Genomic DNA, 14,280 nt, shown 5'->3' on the forward strand with positions numbered 1-14,280 from the left:
CGCCAAGAGGAGGATCACAATTGGTTCTTATATGAATGCCAATTAGTGGTTGAGAAACACGTCACCCACTTTTGTAAGCAATCAATAAATGAAGCCTCTTGTCAATGTCAGTTTCAGATAACGTTTTGCATGAATCCGAGTTATAAGTTTAATAATACTAAGTATAATGTATCACTCCCTTAAACAAGATATTTGATTATACGTTTACCAATCTTGTTTTTTTAACAAAGTTGAATCAATTATTGCAATCTGTCTTCAGACTCTGCAAAATGAATAATTGTGTAAGGGGTAGAAAAGTCATATTTGTTTTAATCCTTTTCATGATAAAATAGAATAAAATTGTATGCACTCTAGTAATCAGATCTTTGGAATTTATTAGTATGCACATCTAATTCACAAGTAATTTCATTTTGATTTGTGACCTGTTGTTGTTGATTCGAAATGAATCTGTCTAGCTGATAAACTAATAAAAGTAATTTAAATTACACATTTCAATTGCATCATAACGTTCTTCTGTTCTTTTTCTGGATATCCTTTCACAATTGCGGGTAACAAAAGTAATGAAATAAAGTCGATATCAACATGAAATATATTATTAATTTAGGAGGATATTTTAGTGACTCGTCAATAACAATTTCGAATATTCGAAAATTTTATAGCTTATGCATTTTCGTACAGTTCCATCATCGGCATTAAAATTTGATGAACTGAATTTCTTGTAACCTAGATAAAGATTCACGACTCGATAGTTTTGTACCAGAATCTATGACAAACGAGACGATTTTAATTTGAAATAATAGATTAGTTAGCTTAGTTTTGATTTTATAACCCTGCATACCACCAATCTCCATGTGAAATTATAATTGTTTAGAATAGACATTATACGACAAAATTTCTATTTTATGACGTTTGCATTTTCTGACCCCAACACGCGAAACAAGGAAGGTAATTTTTAATTTGATAGTACTTTTTGTGTTTTTGTATATGTTTGTTTGGCTTGCGATTGTAACACAGTGATGACTGCTGTAACCATATTTTGACTATTTTACCGATTATGTCTTTTTTTCACGCATCTTTGTAAAAATAACGGAATTCGATACGACTGTCTTAAAAGTGAGAGGTTTAGCTTTAAAAAACCAGGTTGAATCCACCATTTTCTACATTTGAAAATGCCTTATCAAGTCAGGAATATAACAGTTGTTGTCCATTCGTTTTATGTGTTTTATACTATGATTTTGCCATTTGATTAGGGACTTTCCGTTTTGAATTTTCTCGGACTTCAGTATTTTTGTGATTTTACTTTTGTAACAACTTACCACATATAAAATATGATATACAATATACATGTACAAGGGAGGTACCTTATATGTGTGTTATTCTTAATATGAAGAAGAATTTATGTAAAGTACATAAATCTATAATTATATAAAACATTAAAAAAGGCTGTTATCCTAGTTATAATTTTAAAGCAGCAAAAGTTACATAAAAAGTCCATCAAAAATGAATAACATTTTCATGATTGGACAATTTTAAAAAGAGATAGAGGACTCAAAGGAGTTCAATAAGAAAAAGTATAAACAACATAACAAAATCTGTTAACAGACAACTAAAGATTTAGCAACACCAAGCCAGCCAAAAAAACGGTAAACATTTCGGAAAAACTTGCCTTTCAATTAGCATTAATTCGCATTTTTATCAACTTGACCTTTAAAGTCGTCATTTCATTGAATTATATTTCTATGTCATTGAACCATACAAAGAAAATAAATGATATATACTCGATTAAATCGAACTAGATGATAAATAAATGTTGTGCGATATAAAACCATATTGATAATACTATACCTAGTAATTAATTAGATTTTTCCATTATGAGAGTGATTTTGATCTGTTGCCTTAAGATAGTCTACATGCAAAAAAAGGTAAATTGCTGTAAATTTATGTTTTCTTTTTAACTTTAATGTGTGACGCCTTTACAATTAATTTGAAACAAAATCTTAATAAGATAAATACTGAGATGTGTTATGATTTCTGATATATCTAACAGAGATCAAATGATGTGGGTTCATGCAATTATATAGGTTAATGGACACAATGTTGTCAGCTACATGTAAAAAAGGACACTAGAAGACAAAAGGTGAAATGATTAAAACATGTATTAATCGGCTGTTGTCTGCTCTATGGTCGGGTTGTTGTCGCTTTGACACATTCACTATTTTCTTTCTCAATTTTATTCACAAAAGAATCATTTTACTAAGGTCAAGATGCATTGTAGTCTCGTTGAAAGTAACACAACATTTACAATTACTCTTAATCAGAAAGATACGAGTTAAAACCTAAAGAACCAACCTCTTATGGTAACGCTCTTTTCGAAAACACCCAATTCAACGACGGGTATACATAATCTGTTTAATTTAGATAAGAAGATGTGATGTGATAGTGTCAAGGCAACTCACCACCAGGGACCAAATTAATATAAAAGGTAAGCAACTTTAGGTCACAGAACGACCTTCACCAAAAAGCAAATCCTATACCGCTCAGCAAGCTTTTAAAGGCCCGAAATAACATATTTAAGGCAACTAAAACGAAAAACAAGGAAGATTAATGTGGGATAACAAACAATAAACGAAAAATATAATAAAAAGCAAAAGAAGACAACCACAGAATAAAGGATCCTGACTTGAGAAAAGCACATACATAATGTGCTGGTATTTCGATAAATGAAAGTGATCAAGAATTTGAGTAACGATTGTAACTAACTTTCAAGTTCATTAAAACATTCATATGTGTACATGATAGATAATAAAAAAAAATTATGATTGCCAAAGAGAAAACCATTTCTGTAAAAGATCTTTTTGTCATCACCATTCGGAGTAGGATGCTTGAAAATTGAAGACATGACTTTGCATAGTCCGGCGCAATCGAAAGTCGACACATGAAAAACAATTTATACAATTCACTCGCAACAAACGACTCAATGTTAGGAACGAAATGAAATTTGATACGCGTTTGAAAATTAAAATGTTTACAATATTTTGATTTCTGACAACGTATTATCATAAATATGTTTCAAAGTATAAATGCAAAAACAAAACTATGATATAATTGTAGAATAATTATAATTCTGTCTTTTCCAATAATGAAAAGGGCATTTGTGACTACTGAAAATACGAAAAAAAAATGAATTATGCATGATTCATATCAAAAGGTTTTCCTGGCACGAAAGAAAACATTTTCAAAACAAATGAAAAGTAATAATAACATTACTATAAATGAGTTTACAGTCGTTGTAGAGTCATGATTTACAACAAAACATGGTTTATTTATGAGTTTATTTATATTAGGAACTTATTGTCTATCATGGAGATATCATAAATTCTATAAGAAATAAAATGGAAATAAAAACCATTTTCTTAATTGAAATCTATTTTAATAAGATAGACAATTATTTTATAACTTCTCAGAACACGAATAAGACATTACATGTGCCCAAAGAAACGCTATATTGTTTAGGACTCCAACCACTTAGTACATACATATCTCTAATTACACCTAGAAAAAAACTATGAATAAAATAACTTAGAAAACTGTAAGAAGCGGGAAGTCCATAAAACCTGCTCAAATGACACGCTCGTCTACATCATTTAACGTAACGGAAGAAATGGAAAAATATACAATAATATAAATGAGAAATCCAAGTGTTCTTTGTCATCGATTTGTTTGGTTTTTCAAAGAATTTTGTAAATATGATGCCCCCAAATCGCTTGTCTTCATTTAATATATTAAGGAACACCCAAAACTAAATATAAAATAATATGACGTACAAACTCTGAAATATTTAAAAGATATATGACCAAAATAAATTCATCATAGATACCAAGATTGATATTTTAACAGTTTGAACAGCGGTAAACTACTGTTGCCTTTATTTATACGTCTACAATATTTATCAAAGGTACCAGGATTATAATTTAGTACTCCAGACGCACGTTTCGTCTACAAAAGACTCATCATTGACACTCATATCAAAATAAATGTAAAGCCAAACAATTACAAAGTTGAAGAGCAAAAGATTCCTCAGTGACGCTCGAATGAGGCCAAATAAAGTACGAAGTTAGAGAGAATGGATTTTTTTTTTGGCGAAATAAGAACATAAAAAAGAAGCCAAATCCATCTACGGTCAACCTCTCCTAAGGTAGTTTGATTCATTACAAATCACAAAAATACTGAACGCAGAGGAAAATCTAATCGGAAAGTCCATAATCACATGGCAAAATCAAGTGAAAAACACATCAAAAACGAATGGACATGAACTGACTTGGTACAGGCATTTTCAAATGTAGAAAATGGTGGATTGAACCTGGTTTTATAGCGCTAAACCTCTCATTTGTACGGCAGGTGCATCAAATTTTAAAATTTTCAAAATATTGACAATGATGCGGGAACAAAACAAAAAGACATAAGGAACATAAGTCTCCTTATCCCATAGTTGAAAGGTTTGAATATATCATCAGTCCTATAGAAATTATCCAGTCCACTTCTAAATATACCCAAACTTGGTGATTTTTGTAAACTCAAAGGAAGACTATTCCAAAGTCTTATAGTGGAAGGAATGAAACTATTAAAATAGTTCTAGCAGGGGGGGGGGGTGAAAAGTGTTATTTTCATTCCTCAAAGTATAAGGGGTTTGTCTGGGAAGATATGGCTGGACTAACTCATATAAGTATGCAGGTGTCATCCCATTTAATATTTTATAGAATACTAAAAGCTTATGTTTATGCATAATCATAGTCAGCTATAAAAGGTCCCGAAATGACAATGTAAAACAATTCAAACGAGAAAACTAACGTCCTTATTCATGTACAAAAAAACACAAATATTTAACACAGAAACAAACGACAACCACTGAATAACAGGCTCATTAGCCTTTTCTAGACGATACAGATATGGTTTTGTTTCCTTTATTTTTATAATCGAACATTTTTTTTATAACTTATAATGAAGCTTTTTAAAAGTTGAAAGTTGACTATTGATATGTTTTTTTAATTGAGGGCTGCAAAAGTTTTGTATCTTGATGTTTTATTTGAGTTACTATAAGTAGGCAAGGCAATAAATATACTTATCATAGATACCAGGATTCAAATTATATACGCATATCGCGCGTTTTGTTTACAAAAGACTTATTAGAAACTCGCGAATAAAAAAAAGTGAAAAAAGTCCAATCCGTATGCTTTGGTTTTTTTTTTTATATACGTTGATGCATTGAACTCCATCAGTCAAAATTCACCCAAGGTTAATATGGCTATTGTTTTTGGGTAAGATTAAAGGACACGTCTAGTTAGGAAATATACATTTTAATATCTTTACATAGTTTCTTGTCACATGCTGTTACACCCTTATGATAACTTGCATGCGCTGATGTCTAGAACGAGGAAAGGCAGGCGATAAAACGACGAAGACGAACGGAAAAAATGCTTATGTATATGTTAAACGGATACTCAAAATTACTAGCTAAAGTCATTATGGATTCTGTAAAATTTTCAAAAACTTCTATTTGTTTTTATTACGTACCGTTGGTTCATAAGCATCATTGTAAGTAGCTAAAAATAAAAACATAAATACCGAACTCAAAGGCAAATCTAAAAAGAGTGAAGTTTATAAAAAAACTGACAATAAAACCATATCACAAAATGGAGCAAATGAAAAATAATGCTATATTACAGAAATTTCAGACAAAAATGGTGGGTATAACCTGGTTTTTTGTATGACACTGTTTCAAGCTCCGTTATATTGACAAAATTGGGTAAGCAAACCTAAACAAACAAATTTGGTTAAAGTGACAATAATTCGAATCCTGAAACCTCTCCTAAAGGAAATCTTGATTGGGATAGCAAACGATTTCGAGAATATGAGGTGACATGAACATATGTATAGCATATACAAGGTCTATGTGAATGTTGCTAAATAAAAAGGAAATGCTACCCATATGTAAAAGTTGAGTAAACAAAACGACCATTACTCGCAACTTACAGCTGTCAAGATAATATAAGATTTGACGTGTTAGTGGCATAACCAACATTAACAATATTATGAGATCGATGCAATAAAAAAGGACACTTAATATGCGGAAGAGTGTCATGATTGTACAAACCTTAAAACATGCATTATCTGACTTGTATACCGTTAACAAATATCATTTGTTTTCAATTTAATATCACAGGAAAGATTTGCTTCTGTTTAAATCTTAAAAGAATTATTAAAGAAGATAAATTGTACTGTTATATCCAAACTCCAGTTTTCATTTAAATCGGGAAACATTATGACCTACAGAGGTTTAGGCATTATCTTATATCATTAAGCACATTTGTATTGCAACTTTGTACCGCCCGTGTTGTTCTGAAGGGACATAACACCGTATGAGTATATGAAGGTCGAATAGTATACACCAATTTACCGGGAATGATGGTAATGACAAGTTCGTTGTCCCTATGATACCCAATATTGCTCGAGGCGAAGTTAAAAGAACAACACACTTGATATTACTGTCATAACCAGTCATTAAGTGTTTTATTATACCGAACAAAAAAATTTCTAGAAAGACTGCATGAAACACTTGAAACAAAAACCGAAATAGTCATATAAACATGCTCAAGATTGCTATCAGGTTTATTTTTTGCCCGTGTGATAATTGACAATTGTTATCAACTGTATTCAAGACCAGGAATCCTTGTGTAAATATTCTTTGACTGGCAAATGGTCTGTTGAATGAAATGGCACAAATACATTAAGATTTCATTCTATTTTCATAGTAAAACATACTGCCGAATAATAGATAACACTATTGTTCGAAGCTTGTGACCTTGTTTAAATGTATCAGATAACTTTTCTTTCCCACATTTGTATCAACGACTGTAGAGATAACATTTTCACAATATTTAAATGGGAATCATTTAGGTCAACGCCCATTTCTAATAAATATAGAGGTATATCGAGCAATAGAAGAGCAGGTATCAGTTAGAGCTTTAATTGGGTTACAGAGAGTTCGAGGCATCTGGCGAATATATTTCGACAATGAACAAGACAAAAAAGAACTACTGTCATTGGGGCTAACCATCAGAAGAAAATCAATAACCCTGTACTTGAGAAACCCAAAGGTAACCATGAACGAAGAACCAAATGCTATAAAGGTACGAGTCAAAAACGTTCCTCTATCAGCAGATGACGACCAAATCTTAAGAACTCTTGAAACTTCAGTTAGCAAGTGTGAGATAATCACTCACTCCAGGGAAAGATTGAGAATTGACAATCTTGTAACAAACTGCAGAACAGGTGATAGGATGGTCATATGCAAACCTTTCAATCCGCCTCTGCCAAAGTCGTTGAAAATAGGCAATTATTGGGCTACTATCAGCCACTTTGGCCAAGCATCTACAAGCAGACCAAATATAATGAAATGTAGTAAGTGTCTAGAGGAAGGGCACATAGCAAACACTTGTCCAAACGGATGGAAGTGCAAAAAATGTGGTCAACTAGGACATAGGCAATATGAGTGCGACGAGCATTCTGATGTTGAAGTTGAAGAAGACAATACATATACGACCAACATGGAGGGTGTCTGCAATCCAGACATTTTCCATGCAAGTGAAAATGATGTTCAGACCAATGAACAAACTGAAGATAACGATGAGTCATTCCAGGATAGTGATGTCGATTCCAAAAGCTCGACAAAACCTCTCCTGAATACCAAGGGTAGAAGTAGGTCAGAGAGTGACACGGAACATTCGCATTTGAACCTTGGTACTCAGGAAAGCAAGTCCGCTGGAAAAGACAAACCTAAAATTCTCAAAAGTGTTGACAGAAGACCAGGTATCTCGAGGTATTTGACAACAAAACCAAGTCATGATCCGAGTGACACTTCAAGTAGCACACCTAAACAGTCAAAAACAAAGAACATTGAAAAATCTCCAGTAACCCCAACAGAGAATCTGCACGACGCAACACGAGATGAGGCTGCTAAGAAGCCAAAAAAGAGACGCTGATTTAACATCTGTTAATCAAAATACAAAATATAAGACTAGAACTCTTTTATTTTAAATTATAAAAAAAAAAAAAAATGCATTTTGTCAATCATATTTTTCACAAAACAGTATGTATAGCACTGATTTCATTTATTTTTAACTGTATATATTATTCGAGATATGTCTCAAAATGTTTGTTGTTATGTGACACAGCTGATGAAGGTTGTCCACTTAAAATATCCAGACTGACAGATAGTCTAATCAATTCCAATAATGAAGATCAGAAATGGTCTGTTCTTCATGAAAGTTTTATCCTGAAAAAGAAAAAGACAAATAAAAAGAAAAAGTACATTAATGTATGTGTATTTAATAAAGTGGCAAATTTTTGTTATTGTGTACTAGAGAATCTAGTCATGTCGATGATAATACTTATGTCATGTTACTATAATATTAAATTAAAGTATTTACCATCTGCTACAAAACATCCTGATCGAGAAAACATATTAATCCATCTTAAAAAGTCCCCAACAAAAGCGGATGAAATAACCTTGACCAGAAATTCTATAAATACTTTAACGTTGAGGTCAAAATATAGAACGTACAAAACTAAAAGTAGAGAGCAAGCGTACCTGGACAGCGAAAGTCTAAATCTATTCCAAAATAAACACCATATACTTGACGAATATAATCATCATGAGAATAGGTTATTAATGCTAATTATGGAAAAGATCGATAAAATAATACATTTTACGGTACGGGAAAATAAACTACTAAAAATATTAATCAGGAATACACCGACTATAAACATAGAGATAGTAAACAAACCGGTATTACTTGAGAAAAAAACAAACACAAACCTTAATTCATCGTTTAAATACCCACGATCTGAAAAACCAATCGCAATCAGTGAGGCGTATAACGGTATTTCTCAGGTAAAACAAATGCTATATCAGTATGTAAACTGCCCTATAAATAACTCTTCTTGTACAGAAACAAGACTAAAAGAATTTAGTTTTAAGTCAGTCAAAAGAAATAACAAAATAACAATAAAGAAAACCAATTCTAAATGCTTCATTATTAATAGTAAGAAAGATAACTCACCATGCTATTGTATGAAATTTAAAATATCCAACTATAAACCACCATGAAAAACTATTTGCATATCTGTACGGTCAATGCTAATGGACTACAGCAACCTGAAAAAATAAATAAAATAGTAAGTTGGGCAAATCAACAAAAATGTGATATAATTTTTATACAGGAAACTCATTTTACTAAACAAATGCAAGATACTTTGTCTAAAAAACTTGGTAAAAACATTTTCAGGAGTGATGGTACAAGCAATTCACGCGGAGTAGCAATATGGATAAAAGATAGAATAAATTTTAAAATTATTGATGAGCACAAAGATGCTGATGGTAGATTTATTTTGATTAATATTGAAATAAATGAAAATATTTACACGCTAGTAAATATATATGCTCCAAATAGATCAAGAGAAAGAAATAGTTTTTTCAAAACAGTTAAATCATATATAAATAAATATGGATTAGGTCAAACAATTCTTGGGGGAGATTTTAACGACATCTGGTCATTAATTGATACAAAAAATAAAACTAAATCCTCTAAAAAATTTGATAAACCAGTTACAGGTTTAAAAGGGCTTATAAAATCGTGTAAATTAATAGACATTTGGAGAAGTAGAAATAAAAATCTAAGGCAATTTACTTGGTGTAGGAAAGATAGATCAGAAGCCACCAGAATTGATTACTTTCTGATTTCAAAAGAAGTACAAAAAAATTGTAAAAGCTGCGATATTAGACCTTTAATACAGAAAATAACAGACCATAATGCAGTATCATTAAAAATTAATACTGAAAGAGGAAATAAGGGGCGTGGCTACTGGAAATTAAACTCAAGTGTTTTAAATAATGATGACTATGTAAATGAAATAAACAAATTAATAAACAGATATGAAAATGAATCCATTAACTGTGACGATTTAGGGATACTATGGGACAATTTGAAAATAGAGGTAAGAGATGCAAGTTTAGACTATTGTAAAAGAAAAGCCAAATTAAAAAAAGATAAAATAAATATCCTAGAAAAACAGCTAAATGATCTCAATAATAAAGCAAATAATGGTACAGATGTAAATCATAAATTACAAAAAGAAATTGAAAATGTGGAAAATGATTTAGAGTGTTTATATAAAGACAAAATTAAAGGACAAAAAATAAGATCAAGGGTAAAATGGTTCGAAGAAGGGGAAAAAAATAGTGCTTACTTCTTGGGACTAGAAAAAAGTCGTCAAACAAAAAAGATTATAACTGAACTATATGATGAAAATGGGCTCGCAACAACTGATCAAGATAAAATTCTAAATCTACAAGTGAAATATTACAAAAAACTTTATGAGTCAACTAATCCTTGTGATAATGAAGTTAAAACATATATTAATGAAACAAAATTAACAAAAACGCTTAAAGACTCAGATAGTAATCAATGTGAAGGGGAAGTAACAGAAATTGAATGCACTGAAGCAATTTTTAAAATGAAGCTTAATAAATCCCCTGGTCTTGATGGGCTGACAGTGGAATTTTATAGGCAATTTTGGACGAGCCTAAAAAATATTGTTGTCAAAGTATTTAATTATAATTATGAAAAAAAAGAACTTACAAACTCACAAAAGAAAGCTGCAATTTCACTAATTTTTAAAAAGAATGATCCTCTTTCATTAGATAATTATCGTCCCATAACTTTATTGAATATTGATACTAAACTATTAGCTTATGTGTTAGCTCAGAGACTTAAAAAAGTACTACCATCTATTATTAGTCTAGATCAAACAGGATATGTTAAAAATAGATATATCGGATTTAACATCAGACAAATTCAAGATATAATAGATTATTCTGAGAAATTTAATATAGAAGGAGCAATCCTTTTCTTAGATTTTAGTAAAGCTTTTGACTCACTAGAATGGACTTTCATGACGGAAACACTGAAACGGTTTGGATTTAAAAGTAGCTTTATCAGATGGGTTGAAACTATGTATAACGACATTAAGGGATGTATCTTAAATAATGGATGGGTCTCAGGTCCGTTCAAAATATATCGAGAAATAAGACAAGGGTGTCCGATTTCAGCGTTACTTTTTGTTATAACAGTAGAATTAATGGCAATAAGACTTAGAAGTAATAAAGATTTTAAAGGTATAAAAATTACATTAGATGGAAAATCTTGTAATTTAAAAATTTGTCAATTAGCTGACGATACAACACTTTTTCTTCAGTCAAGGAAAGAAATAAGTTTAGCTCTCAGTATAATTGAAACATTTGGAAGTTTTTCAGGACTTAAGCTTAATAGAAATAAAACGGAAGGGGTATGGTTAGGACAACTAAAAAGTTCAAAAGATAAATATGAAAATATAAATTGGACCGACAAACCAATCAAAAGCCTTGGAATATATTTTGGGTATGACAAAAAAGAGTGTCAAACATTAAATATTGAAAAAGTGTTGGACAAATTAACGAAACTTGTAGAAAGATGGGCAAAAAGAAAGTTAACAATACTTGGAAAAATATTAGTAGTAAAAGCTCTTCTTCTACCAAATATAACCTACATTGCTACTAACAGTATCATTACTAAAGAAAATCTACAATATATAAATAAAATCTTATATAAATTCATTTGGAACGGAGGAAAAGATAAAATAAAAAGGTCAATAATAACAAAAAACTTTGCAGAAGGGGGGTTAAAAATGATTGATATAGAATCCTATATAAAATCTATACATTTAAAATGGATTATAAAAATATTAGAATCAGAAAATGCAAATTGGTCTGTATTATCAAAACTATACCTTAATAAGTTCGGAAAAAACCTTCTTATTTTCAAGATGAATGTAAATAACACAAAATTGCTAGATAAAAACATATGGAACAGTACACCAACTTTCTATCAAGAGATGATAAAAACATGGATAAATGTAAATAATTGTGAAAACAATCATCATGATCAAATCGATAATTATTTAGAAATCAGAAAACAAGTTATATGGGGAAATAAATTCATAAAATTTCAAGGAAAATGTTTGTTCTTTGAAAACTGGATTGATAGTAACATAGTATATATAAATGACATAATAGATAAAAGAGGAAATATATCAGAAGAAATGATTACTTCAAAATTAAGAAATAAAAGGAATTGGATTTCTGAATACTCAAAACAAAAAAAATCTATACCAAAGCAATGGACAGACAAATTAAAATTAGAAGAATCATTCAAAACAAAAGTCCACATCAACCGAACAAAAACTAAACTTAGAGATTGTAATGATGTTCTAACTATTAATGGTAAAAACATATACAATTTAGTATTAAGTGTGTCAAAAACAGAAATACCAGTAGGATTTTTGAAATGGGAAAGAGTCTTAAGCAAAGGGAGACTAATAAATGAATTTAAAGACTCTATTAAATTTAATTTTGAATATCTTAAAGATAATAAAATAAAAATGTTTAGGTGGAAATTAATGCACTTTATTTTGCCAAATGAGGTGTTGCTTTTTCAGTGGAAAATTTCACAAAACAATTTGTGTTCATATTGCAATGAAATAGATAATTATAATCATTTTTTCATTACATGTTCATATCATAAAACATTCTGGAAATCAATGAAAGTTTTACTAAAAAAAGTCTTCATAGGCGAACATGTAATAAGTCTTCATTCCTTGGTTATAGGATACAAAATTCATGACGATGCATACTATGCGCTAAATCATTTGCTTAGCTTAATGTTCTTTTCAATCTATAAAACACATTATGTTTCCAATAAAAAAACCAAAGCAGTAGACACATTAAAAATTTTTGAATATGAGGTAGAAAATACTGTAGAACTATATAGTATGACCAATTTAGAGATCAGCAGTTTATTAACAAAGGTGTTGAATATTTTGAAGAATAATAATGAAGTCATTTTTAGTTAAAATAAGCTACATGTATAAAAATTGATTTTTTGTTCCTTTATTATAAATGTACTAAGCAAGTAATTATCTGTAATTGCTATGTCTAAGGTATGAGTATGTATGAAAGTTATTGAAAGTAATTTGTTTGTAAAATGTATCATGTGACAGTGAACAAGTATGACTGTATGTGCAGAAGTTTGTTGGTTCAGTAATTATTACTACAATGTATGATGTTAATGTGGGTAATTCAGATATAAATGAATATGTAGGTGTGTGTGTGTGTCTTTATCAATATATAGGTACTTCGACACTTGTACGCTACATGTGTGTGCATTGTTTACAAAATTTGTCAGGTAAAGGTCACGACACGGTATTTATCTGGGTCAAATCAATAACAAGTTTATTAAAGACTGAAAGTGAAAGTGCAACTATGAAAAATATATTTACACTCCAACTTACCTTTTCGCAATATTATTCAAAGCTTAAAACCACATAGAAATTAATAATCCAAATTCTCGAAACACTTAAAAAAATATTGTCCCAACACGAGGAACAGAAAAGTCGTGCGAGGTCACTTGACCGCAATTCGTTTTTGATTAGTTAATAAAAGAACCCAAAAAGTCATTCCGGATGAATGATCAATTTCCGTAAAAATATTATTGTGTAGATATTTGTTTATGAATATATCAAAAAATACTTTTTGTGAAGATGCAAAGACTATTTGTAACAACTATAATAATAGTTTAATATGTGAATTAAACCAATGTAATGTATTAGTTAATTTTACTGAATATTATCCCTGGGTATTCAGTGATAATTTAACAGGGAAACTTGATGAAATGCTGTACACCAAGTATAATTGTTAAACAGCAATATGTGCAATAAAGAATCAATTATAGTGTTAAAAAAAAAAAAAATGGGAAACAACTAGACAAAAAAAGTGTTTATTTGCTTCTAACAACGCGAGTTTTATATTTCATAGTACATAACAATATTTCCTGATATTCTTTCTTTTAAGTTAATTGGAAGTTTGTCCTCTCGGAATATAGAATTGACAAAATTTCAAGATACAAAGAATTAATTATTCACTTTTGTATTTTGAGAAAGGAAAGATGTTATTTTATGTCAGGTTTATATTTTTCATTCATTAGTTTTTTTACTTTTATGTACTAAAATACAGACCTCCATATTCTGGGAAATGTATGAACATTATCAAAGAAAGCCTTAATGGAGATAAAATATAAAAATATCATTAAACCAGCGTTTTGGCATCAAAACAATTGTTTATAGTTTAGG

At 30.1% G+C, this 14,280-nt stretch overlaps 1 long non-coding RNA gene across 1 annotated transcript; it reads right to left on the reverse strand.

The window, feature by feature from the left end:
- Nucleotides 1-8,069: 8,069 nt before the first annotated feature.
- Nucleotides 8,070-13,738, reverse strand: LOC139513767 (uncharacterized). Its single transcript, XR_011662510.1, has 3 exons — nt 13,444-13,738; nt 9,120-9,214; nt 8,070-8,332 (listed from the first exon to the last, which is right to left on the reverse strand). It is a non-coding gene; the product is annotated as an uncharacterized lncRNA (long non-coding RNA).
- Between the last annotated feature and the right edge of the window lie 542 nt (nt 13,739-14,280).

Source organism: Mytilus edulis, chromosome 2 (genome assembly GCF_963676685.1).
Source record: "Mytilus edulis chromosome 2, xbMytEdul2.2, whole genome shotgun sequence".
NCBI classification, from domain to species: Eukaryota; Metazoa; Mollusca; class Bivalvia; order Mytilida; family Mytilidae; genus Mytilus; species Mytilus edulis.